Source organism: Watersipora subatra, chromosome 6, assembly GCF_963576615.1.
Source record: "Watersipora subatra chromosome 6, tzWatSuba1.1, whole genome shotgun sequence".
NCBI classification, from domain to species: Eukaryota; Metazoa; Bryozoa; class Gymnolaemata; order Cheilostomatida; family Watersiporidae; genus Watersipora; species Watersipora subatra.
The window spans coordinates 35,840,586-35,853,652 of record NC_088713.1 but is presented as its reverse complement, the minus strand read 5'-3'; positions in this window follow the sequence as shown (position 1 = coordinate 35,853,652).

The window sequence follows — 13,067 nt, the reverse complement described above, 5'->3', positions numbered from 1 at the left end:
AAAACCTCCAAAAATTATCTTTGTTTAAAAAGACCTTTTTTGTAATGCTTATTACATTGATGAATGCGTTTTGTAAGGATTAATTGTGCCTCTTCTGGAAACAGTAGATGCTAGCTGCTGTCAATAAATGCTAAGATATAACAAGTCTTACTTTCGCTATTGATATTAGTTTAATAAAATAAAATTTTATTAGGGAAATATTAAATTTAAAACCAAAAGAACAAACCCCTATCCATTCCTAAGATGTTGATTGCATTAGACTAAAAACTGTTTTGCAGGTACAAAAGAGTCACCTACATGGTAATCGACCAAGCTCAATTAAGGTGCAAGCAAAGGTTTTGCCACAGACATAAACTTAGAAAATTGTTCATGTTCTAAATATTTCTTGATTTTTAGTCATGTGATTTAATTTGTTGTGTTCTGAATTTCGAATAAGTCTAATCTTTGAGATTGAATACAACAAATCTTGAGCTCACTAATAATAAGTTTTTCAATGAAGCGGGACATTGAGTTGCACATGACTAAACCAAATAAAGCATGAAGTTATTTGGTCGAATGTCTTTATACTTACGCCCTCTTGACAGCTTCTTCCAATCAAAATAAATGGAAAAAGACTTGATCAGTCGCCATATGACCACTCTTTAGGCTTAACACTACATTTTCATACAGAGATATGGTAGTGACACCTGGAGGCCCCAATGCCAAAGTGCTACTCTTGCTCGACAAGCAAAACTTGTTTCTATGGGGCGCTATAGCAGAGCAATGGCTGCACAACGCCTTATGTCAAGGTCAAGCAATACCTATGAGCACGTACAAGTGCGTCGTCATTGATCGCTAAGACCATCTCTATGGCACAAAGATGACACATAGCACAGGTGTTTTGCTTCCGACCAACAACACTCTAATCACGATCGAATAAGATCAACACCGCTGTTTCCACAATGAAATTACGGCAGCATATCGGAGTTTGTCGCTAGTTTATCATCGTATGGAAACTTGAGTGTGGTTCCCATATCAAATGCGAGACCTTAGCGGTAATCTCCCAAAACACGTGTGACGCTAGGCTTAGCGGCTTATTTTCACATAATACTGAGTTGCTGAATATTACATAAAATGCCTGTGCTGACCTTCCCCTATACAGTGCATTTTGGGAAGGTTTTGCCTGCGACTCCTTGTAAAAATTGAACAGCACTGAACTCTTGCGTTGACCGATGGCAACTACCAGCGGTATTCGGCGTTTAGGCTCCCATTTCACTGTTGATAGCCCGCTGATCCTGCCACAGGTGCTTTGGTGTACATTGAAACCAGTTTTTAGTAATTAGCAATGAACTAGACAAATGTCCGGCGTTGCACAGGTAATACAAAAGTTTTTGCTTAGAAAGGTTAGCTATTGTATTAGCTAAGGAGTCATTTTAGGAATTTAGGTCGTGAAACAAATTGTAGTATTCACAGTTTTTTTCACCGCAAGAGCAGATAATCTCAAATAACATTGTTTTACCATACAAGCCAATCTAACTATTTAGATTGGCTTGTATGGTAATATAGATGTGACAGAACTATTTGGAATAAAATTGGCTTTGGCAAAATAGATCTATATCCTTAAGTTTAATTAATTTCTATTTCACTAACTTCTATTGGTCCCGCAGTTGCTGCCATAACCAATATTACTTGCCGCAATCATAAAACGTGTTGAGTACTATCAGGCCTTATATTAAATAACAATTCTGAAAATAATCGTCTGTCAAGCTTCGGATGAGATCATATTAAACTTTTATTATCAAACGAAAGAACGTTGGCATCTAGAGTTTGTGACGTAGAATGAGACCAAGGGACCAGATATCAAGGGACAAGATATCAAGGGACAAGATATTATTATTTAATGTTTCACGTACTAAACATGCCAATTTTTATGTAGGCAGTTAGTGGCAGGTATGAGCTCTGCTACAAACCAGTTCAGATGAAATGCTGACTCAGTATTCATAATAAGACAGATAATTATGTCATTTTTGTAAGATATAGAAACTTTAACCCCAGGCTATTTCAAGGTACAAAAACTTTAGGTTCACAGGCTATGTTAGAATACGAAAACTAGCACCACAGGCTATAGTAAGATGTAAAAACTTTGGGACAAAAAAATTAGGTCCACAGGCTATGTTGGAATATCAAAACTAGTGCCCCAGGCTATAGTAGGACATAAAATCTTTAGGACAAAAACATTAGGTCCACAGGCTATGTTGGAATGTAAAAAATAGGACGTCCCAGGCTGTAGTAGGATATAAAAACTTTAAGACTAAAAACATTTTGTCTTTCTTTTACAGTAGATTATTTTCTCATATTCAAGTTTTCCCATTTGTTAGTCAATTATGTCAACTGGTTGCTTCCAGATGTTGCTTTTCCAGATATTTGCTGTTTCCATAACACAGCTAATATTTATGTTTGCTGCATCTGCAAAATGAAAGCAACAAAAACCCACAAGTCAAGCGAATATGGTTTAATTCTTACTATGTTTTACTAATGTTTTACGCTTGCGGGAGTTGGAAACAGCACTTGTGAATGATGCTCAAGAAAATGCTGCCAAAGCTACTCCATTTTAAACTTTTTCCAGGCTTCTAATGAACCTATTTTAAAAGTGTGTTGCTGAGACAAAAGTGTACTGCTAGGACCTCTAGGTAGAACATCTCATATTTTCTAACTAACGCCTGCTGTTAAGGCGCAACGGCGCACAAGTCCGTTTAAACACTAATCGCATCAGCCTCACAAAGAGAACATAGCAATAAGACGCTGCAAGCTTAGCTAGTTGTATATTTTAAACATTGCCAATATTTGTGTCAACGATAAGCAACAATTGACCAATTAAATGCACTAGCTTACATACACCATTACTAAGTCAAAGTTTTCTAATTTGGAGCAATTCATTTTTAAAAGGGTAACTCTATGGGAGCAAACCCTCAAATATCAAGTGTGTTGTCCGCCTAGCTTACTACATGCAGAAGCTGTGAGTGTTTTTAAGAGCATTGTTATACAAACAATGGCTCTGTGCTATTGGCTGAACATGTCTGAGTCTAGTGGCAAGGGAGCCTCAATGACTGGAGATGTGCCCATTTGCAGGAGGCTGTTGAAATTTGGATGTAATTTTTGTCACCATCAGTGGCCTTTTCAGAAATTGAACCTCCAACATGTTTTTTGCAGCTCAGGCGCTCTAGACCAAAATGCCACCGCCTTCCTAAGCAGGTCATATGGCTATCCCCAGCCTATAAAAAATATTGAACATCAATACAAATGAAGGCCTTGTCAGATTAGAAACCGTCTTAACTTTTCCAGAAAGCATAAAAACAAATTTTATTATTTACATAAATCTGCCATTTTTAATGACCGGCAGAACAGGAAGATTTCGGCTTACAGCTAATTTTCTGCATTCCTAACTTCTGACACAATGCAGAAAAAATCAAGTTTACGCTTGACAAACTGTTTTCCCCTGTACAACTTGTCAGAATTGATGCTTCAAAATATCAGTCCTCAGCTAGAGTTTACACTGATAATTGATGAAGTAGAATGACAAGCGGAAGTGAAGGTGACTGCTGTGGAGGCAGCAGCGATGAACACTCGACTAAATTATTATGTATGCAGTGCACCAAAGGTTTTTGAATTAAAACACACGAACAAAAGCCCAAGTAACTTTTACTATACACATCGCAAGTTATTTAACAATATTTCTTACCAAAAATAAATCTTTTTGAGTCCTTATGTCCCCCTCAGAGGTCATTTGTTGGAATTACTTACCATCATTATCAATTTTTACTCTGATTTTACCTAGATAAATATTCTTAAACTGACGCAGGCGGGAATGGTTGTAGTAAGTCTTTTTAACCATGATAGTGAATGGTATCAATATTAAAATTATTCATTGCTGTTCGCTACTGAGTTTATCAAATATTATTACAAATAAATACTATTTTTGTTATTCCTGAGTGATGATTAATACCGCCATTAAAATAATAATATAATTCTCTCGTAAATCTACCAATTACTGACTACGCTTGATTGCTAATTTCGGGCCAGTTTCTATTAACTTCTGTGACCTAACGTATTCCTTTCCACAGCAATAAACTTAATATAGATAATTGTGAGATGGCAGTGATCAGATTGCTGTGTGGTCAGATTACTGTTAGATAAAGGATTTGAGAGATGGAGCTAGATACAGTTTACTGATAGTGCTGGTATGTATTACATAATTCCGTGCACTTGTTTATATTACGTCATTGTCTCAGTTTGTGGTTATAATATGGGTTGTTTGTGAAGGCTGGTTTACACTTTATCACTATCGTTACATGCTAGGAAGTTTTGTTGTATTTTTCATCTTCGTAGCATTTAAATGGTTCAAAACGTAAAATCTTTAAACTTTTGAAGTGATTCAAACCTCCGTTTTAAGGGGGTATTTTTAGAAACATCGCAGCAACAACGAAGTACTGCGTATCATGTAAACATCGATATTCGTATTATTACACAAATCTTTGCGATCGGAGGTTGGATTTTCATTGTTTTCATTAGTGACATCCTTACAGCATCTCTGTTTTTAATGCATGTGTTTTAAAAATATTATTTTCAAAATAAAAAAATCTCAACTCCGAAATTTAAAGAAAAATTTCTTACACACTTTGACATTGGCGTTTGACCTTGGACGCGTTCTAGGAGTGCCAGCTGCGATATAATTTATACGCCCCGTTGTAGGTAAAACGCAACAGACTAATGTAGAAAACGCGGAGCTGTACGACAATTCCTTCAAAGCACGTAAACACGTCAGCTACGAATAATTGGGAGTTGTGCAACCACTCCTGTGTATCATGTAAATTCAACCTCCTCATTCCTACGATCAAAACCACAACTTCGAAGCTCAAAAATTTGTAGCATTAGTGTAAGTCAGTGGTAATCAGACACTACTTTGGGGATTATCTGTGATAACAATGTTCATCCTATCTCAAACCCATTCGGTTTACATCAGCAAAAAGGCATAGAGCCCTCATTTTACAATGCAGTCGCATAAATAGTGAAGTAATAGTTGGAATACGGCAACTGTCATAAAATAAAAAATAGATCAAGATATCTGTGACGGTCAATCAGCATCACCACATAGGCAATGGCTATCAATAGAGTTATCATTATACAAGAGAGTTATCATTATACAATAGAGTTATCATTACACAATAGAGTTATCATTATACAATATAGTTACCATTATACAATATAGTTATCATTATACAATAGAGTTGTCATTACACAATAGGGTTATCATTATACAATAGAGTTATCATTATACAATATAGTTATCATTATACAATAGAGTTATCATTATACAATATAGTTATCATTATACAATAGAGGTATCATTATACAATAGAGTTATCATTATGCAATAGAGTTATCATTATACAATATAGTTATCATTATACAATACAGTTGTCATTATACAATAGGGTTATCAATATACAATATAGCCATCAGTATACAATAGAGTTATTATTATACAATAGAGTTATCATTACACAATAGAGTTATCATTATACAATAGAGTTGTCATTATACAATAGGGTTATTATTATACAATAGAGTTATCATTATACAATAAAGCTATCATTATACAAAAGAGTTATCATTATACAATGGAGTTATCATCCCACGACCAAACAAGATCAAAGCCATTGATTGGGAGATTTATGATAAATGCACATGTGCACAAAACTCTCGAAAAATTATCCGTTAATGGCCATCACCAAACCTTTGCAACAAAATCCTATCAACAAATTTAACTATTTTTTAGTCAAGTTGTTTAAGTATAATAATGATACAAACGCATATAAACCTATTTAAATATGTTACCAAGCCTTTGAAAGGTTACCGCAAATTCCTAAAACTAACCCATCTGATCAGATTATACACAAATAGACAGATTAATTTTGACGAAAATCGCCACAAAACGCTTGAAAAGCTTGGTTTAATAAAAGTTAAGACCGGAAATTGAAACGCCGAGCGACAGTGAATAGAACGATAAAGTCGTGCGCATTTCACGAAAAAATAACGTGCATATTTCACCAGTCTATAGCATTTTTGAAGGTTTCTGTAATTAACGTAAGAGTATTGAAATCGTTTCATTTTTTGCCAATTTCAAAGTAGCTGACATTTTAGACTCTTGAGTACTTTGGTAATCTAACTGGTGTACAACGCAGTGTAAGTAAAGGAAATGACGATGATATTTTTTTCTAACGATTCTTATGAGATTTTAAGATTATGAGATTATACTTATGAGATTATAAAAACTATGGCGTTTTTAAATGTAAACAAAATTGTGTATCGGTTTTATATTATTACTATATTAATAATATTGGTTATTCTAATAATATCAGTGCATTTTACTTCCAATCTTGGCCAATATTGCATTTCTCCTATTGCAGGGGGAGAGATATAAACATATCATCTTTTCCTTTCATTATTGCTATTTGTTGTATATAATAACACCCACACCCAGTACATTACAGCTACCATTGCAGTTATCCTATTGCACTGCAGTCCCATTTGACTGCTAGTATTGCATTTCTCAATCATCAGTACCCTTTATTTTTTTCCAATATCACTTTGGTCGTGGGCTGTATGACAGTGGAATTTCTAGTTATACAATATAGTTATCGTTATACAATAGAATTATCATTATACAATAGAGTTGTCGAAACTGTACTCATTGCACAGGCTGTCATAGATGCTCGGTTAACTATCGAGAAAGGTTGACAGCTGCAATCTTTTTGAAAGTATCCGCATTGCCTTGAGGTTGTCTTTGGTTTATGGTTTGAGGAATAATAGCAGAGAGGACAACTATCAAGGCTGGTTCACACCTTGATAGTTCTACAAAAGTGTGAACTACACCTGTTTTGTTTTATAGATGTAAACCGGTTGTGAACTACACCTGGTTTACATTTATAAAACTCTATAAAGGCTGGTTAACACTGATGTCAGCGACTTGGCCTGAACCTTCCTCTATAGAGCAGACAAGAAAAGAAGGGTAAGGTAAGACAAAGTAAGAAAGGGATTATAACGATTGCAAATAATACGCTCTCCTTGTCTTGCATCAACATTTACAATAAGCTTTCTTGAATCGTGTATTCATGGTAATATGTTTTAGAAAACCAATATAAATAATAAAAAGTTATATTCTTATTATAATAAAAACTGTGTCTATCCATCTGTCGAGAACTGTGCGTATGTTAGAAAAAGTATACATCATCCGCGATTTGAACCAGCAACATTCAGGTAGATCACTCCGTACATATTTACTTACACAAAACATCCGCCTGGCTGTTTGTTAAAATAATTGTGCAGATAGTTATTATAACTGATGATCTCTCACAAGGCACTGGACTATCAGGGTACTAGTACTATATTACTATGTTTCCATGGCACTGGACTATCAGGGTACTAGTACTATATTACTATGTTTCCATGGCACTGGACTATCAGGGTACTAGTACTATATTACTATGTTTCCATGGCACTGGACTATCAGGGTACTAGTACTATATTACTATGTTTCCATGGCACTGGACTATCAGGGTACTAGTACTATATTACTATGTTTCCAAAGCACTGGACTATCAGGGTACTAGTACTATATTACTATGTTTCCAAGGCACTGGACTATCAGGGTACTAGTACTATATTACTATGTTTCCATGGCACTGGACTATCAGGGTACTAGTACTATATTACTATGTTTCCATGGCACTGGACTATCAGGGTACTAGTACTATATTACTATGTTTCCAAAGCACTGGACTATCAGGGTACTAGTACTATATTACTATGTTTCCAAGGCACTGGACTATCAGGGTACTAGTACTATATTACTATGTTTCCAAGGCACTGGACTATCAGGGTACTAGTACTATATTACTATGTTCCCATGGCACTGGACTATCAGGGTACTAGTACTATATTACTATGTTTCCATGGCACTGGACTATCAGGGTACTAGTACTATATTACTATGTTTCCTTGACACTCATGATGCGTAAATTCGAGCCGATACACAAGGTAATCGTATCATACAAATGGCATAAATCCGCAAGCTAAGCAAGTTTAGCGAATCACAAAACTGTATCGAATCCATCATGCTTGTAAATGATGGAAACGGCACTTGCAAATAATGTGCATTAAAATATCGCTAGCAATTCCATTATAAACATTTTCACACTCCAGACATTTTTATTTCGATTTGAGCAGTCTCAATGCACCAATGTTTCGAACGATTGCTGCTAAGCTTATCGCGAAAATACTGTGTAGCTATTTATAAAGTAGTTAATTAGGTTAATACTTGACCTATGGGGTCAAGTGCTGGCGTTAAATGTGCATCGAACTTTACAGATGTTCGTTGAAACACGAGATTGCAAGGTAACTCAACTTGCAAGCAGACCCAAATGTGTATCAGGGGAGTCATGGAAACGTAGTGGGCAATACCTGCACATCAAATGTAGTTTGTCTAAATACTGGCATCAATGAACACAGTGGAGTAGCAGAAAAGTGCACAATTGGAAACAGCTAAGATTTTGAGGCGAGTGGTCAAACTCCCATGGCTCTGGTAGGAGGCCCAAGCTTTAAAAGACATCTCCACCTGTTTGGGTTAACAGTGGTGACCCAAGGTAAAAGCAGTAACGGAAACAATTATTCCTATTTTTTATAATTGACCTACTATTTGAAAAGTTGCTACATGTTATAATAATGACCCAATATAGCTTGCATCAGGGGCATATACAGTAGCTTTGTACACCAGGTAACTTCAGAAATTAAACCAGTAGCAAAGCACCTGCCTTTGCATTGCATCATGCCTTATTATCTCAACAGTTTGACATAAATAAAAATTAAATCTCTAACCTACAGATAAAAGTTTTTCTATAAATTATTTTGGAGTCATATACAACCTTTTTAGTTAAGGCATACAAAAATTGTTTCTATCATAGCACTAATTTATTGTTGATGTGTATATACTAATGTATCTTGTTTTCAGAGGTGCTAAAGAAATAAGTCAGCCATGCAACCCACTCTTATGCCAAAAGCAACATCAGCGTTGCACTCAATATTTTGACTTTCAATTCAAACTATCAAAAAATATTCCACTAGTTTCATTCAAACAGAAAATAAATTAAATCGGTCTTTTTCATTGGTTTTTAAGTGCACTGTATAATATTTTTACCTAAATATACAGTTTAGTGTTCGCTAGCTGTCACTCCTTCTTCGCTCTGTAGTGAGTTCATATAGTCCTCTCCATATATCCATATATCACCCAGCAAGGTGGCTTCTCTGCCTAGGTTGTCATAGCCCACTCTGTCAATAATCCCCTTCTGCCAAATTGAGATAACGTTTTGCATCCATCAGTGCCCAAGTTTTGCCTACCAGCAATGACATGATGTACACTATGTTTTCATTGTGCGGTTACTGCCGATTTGGAATTGTGTCCACTTTGAGTTACATGTACCATCGATAAGTGTTTCAATGAACATATAAGTAGGTTACAGGCTAAAGCGGTTGCTTTCTTAAAAAGAATTTTATGCCTTTGGACGTAGCGGTGCACGCTTGTTTCATCAAATTGAAGTAAGAACGACTAAAATGTGTGAAAAAGGTTTAAAATGAAATAGCTTGCACAGAACTTTTGGAGTATCATTCGCAAGTTTCCATCTTTTACAAACATGAAACATTCAGTAAACATTTGTGAGTAATAAAACTCACATGACTTGCAGATTTTTGTCATTTTCATCTAGTTGATGAGACAAACTTGTGGATTACCTCATGGTGGAATCATTGTGATTGTATGAGGCACCTGTGATCCTGACCATGGAACACTGGAAAACTTAGCTACCAACAGCTAGCTAAATTTCTTTTAATTTCAATTAAATCAACTACCAATTATTCAATCATCTTCAACTTCAAATGAAGCTTTCACAATTTAAAAACACTAGTAATAATTAACTACCTACTACTTGAAACTCTTTCTTCCAGCCGTTGGCATATAGTATGGACTCTGAACTTGTCTTCGAGCAAATAATTTTAACATATATCTGATAAATGCTTTTGACAGCGAAGGGTATCAGCTCATTAGTGCTTCACATTTTTATAAAAACTTTGTTCTGCTTTGAAAAAACAAAAATAATGGTTGAAGTTAGTCTTTGTTAATCTTTTTTATGTTACCAGGTTACAAATAACTTCTGCGTAAACATAAAACAACTATGAGCTTTTGAGTCTTTGCCAAACCATTAGATAAAATAAATGAAGATTTCAACGAAAGAATGATCTATTCACAATGCTCAAACACAAGATATAGTCATTACAAAGCTACAAAGCTTAAAACTGAGACATTGATCAGTTTTGCAAAGAGGTAGTTTATTTTAAGAAGGGATATTTCTAGACCTGGATCATTTTTGCTGAAAGTTTGTCACATAGACTAAACTTCGTGGCCAGAACTTTCTAATGAAAAATAAACCTAGTATTTTGAGAAAATGTGACATTGTTCATTCTTCCGTTGAGGTCTTCAAATACATCTGTCATCATCCATAATCTAATGTACCAACACTTGGGACCCCAAATAATTGCTACAGATTATGCTGGTAGTAGCCATAACAGAATATTTGTACAAATTTAGATTACATCATCATATACCATTATAGTTTTATTAAAGGTTTGATTTGGGGTATACAATTGAGCTGCCTTGTTTGAAGATAAATCTTATAAACTTCAAATACATCTGTCACCATCCATATTCTAATGTACCAACACTTGGGACAACAAATAATTGCTACAGATTATGCTGGTGGTAGCCATAGCAGAATATTCGTACGAATTTAGATCATATCATCATATACCATTATAGTTTTTATTAAAGGTCTGATTTGTTGCATACAATTGAGCTGCCTTGTTTGAAGATAAATCTTATAAACTGTTGAGTCAAATGAAAAAACAAAATGCTGCAAGGGATGAAGCAAAGTTTCTTTTACAATCACACATCTTTTTGTGCACATTTGCAGCGAAAAGAATTGCTGTCAGCAAACAGTTAAATTAAGAATGCTCTATTATTGCAATACGATGCTCATTTTCATGTCTGGAATAGCTTTTGGTTAATCAATCATCTTTAATAAAGTTTAAGAGTGGCTCCTGTTTAGTAAAATTTAAGTAATTTTTTTGCTCAACTTAAAATCTGCTGTTGCCTGACGTATTTCAATGTTTGAACATGGTTTTCATCAATGCATAACCGAAAGAAAGAATCATCTAAATTTTTTTTTCAAAACTCTAAATCATTTGTGAAAGTTTTTTCAATTAGCTGATACAAAAAAAACTTGTGTTGACTCTAATATAAAAATTGTACGCAGCTGAAAAATCAAACTAACACCATTTTTACCTGCAAAATCTGTCTAGATGAATAGCCATGTACAATTTTAGAAACTGTCACAATACTTTAATGCTCTGAAGTCTAATTTTGTATATACAAGCAAGTCACCTGATTCTAGAAAGTATTAGCAACTTTCAATTAACTATAGATAGCACAGTTATTTGTAACGAAATGTTAATTTGAAGCTTCAAGCTTGTAGAACTCAATGAAAACAATCGGAAATCAGAAAAACAGAAATCAACTAGAGTAAATAGTTTTTTTACTCTTCCAAAGAAGTGATGATTAAAGGTAAGTGAAGAAACACAATGATTGCAGTACACAGAGTCCGATAAAGTCTGTATATTTTGTATGAATAGAGAAATAAATAGTTGTTGCGCGAAACTCTTGTTGTTGAAAAGGAAAAACTTTTTATTTCTATTCTGGCCCTTCATTACCAAGAGGTGACAACTTCACTCAGTGTGTCAATGAAAAGTATTGTTTTGTCAACAGCCATCTTTAATTAATTTGTCATTTTAAGTGATTTTGGTATTTTGATAATAACTCAAAAGCTAATAGCTTAATAAATTTGAAACCTGAGAATTAAACTGAAAACCTATTATGTATAATGTGGCTGAAATTTACTAATTCTATGTTAAATGGAAGTGTAAAAAACTAAAACAACGAAGCAGAGTTTACTCGAAGTGCATAAAGATGGTTTACTCGAAGTGGATCATAAAAGAAACATTTCTACTAATTATCTTGGTCGAGGCTTCAAATTGGTAAAACAGATTTGCACTAGGGTGCAAAACATAAACATTTTGAAGAAATGGGTATAAACAGCAGTACTATGTGTGTTCTTGGCATGACGGGCAGTTTCAGCGCCAAAGCACAAAAAAATCAACAATGTTTAGTTTTGAGTATCTAAATGCAGGCCGGCAGCCAATCAGTTTCGAGGTTTTGATCATGTGACCAGTGAAATCAGTTCACACAATTTGTTTTTTTCCAAGAAGTTATTTCTAGCAAACGCATACATTCAGCTCACATATTTATTAAAAACTATATAAATGATGAAATTAACAATACCATCATAAAGAATGTTAAAGTGAGTATGTTTAGGAGCATAAGCAAGCACCTTCCTGAAGTGGCACATTACTATACTCTAAAGCATAAGCCATCACCTGACAGAAATAAAACTGTTTTTTATACAGTATACTATATAGTATGCGTATTACGCGTACGATAGTATGCGTATACTACGTATGGTTGAACTCGAGTACCGCAAAACAGCAGCGTGAGATCCAAACTGAATATCCACTGTTTGATTATTAGCCAATGTGCACACAACAAATTAAACCCGCAAATACTAAATTTATGTTTAAAGTGGTTATATACAGCGAAAGCACACGATGTTTACCACCCAGATTTTAACTATAAAATACAAATACTAAATACATATCAGTGTAAACAACTAAACATACCATTTTTTTATTTTTTACATTTATCTATCACCAGTGTCTTATTGAAAATTTTATTTAGCCGGTAAAAGAAATTTGCGAACAATCGAAACAATATCAACCAATTAACACAACACACTGAGGGGAGTTTTCCTACCCTACATGAATCAACTATCAAAGGTTCAAAACATTCCAACAGCCCAAATTCTCAAACT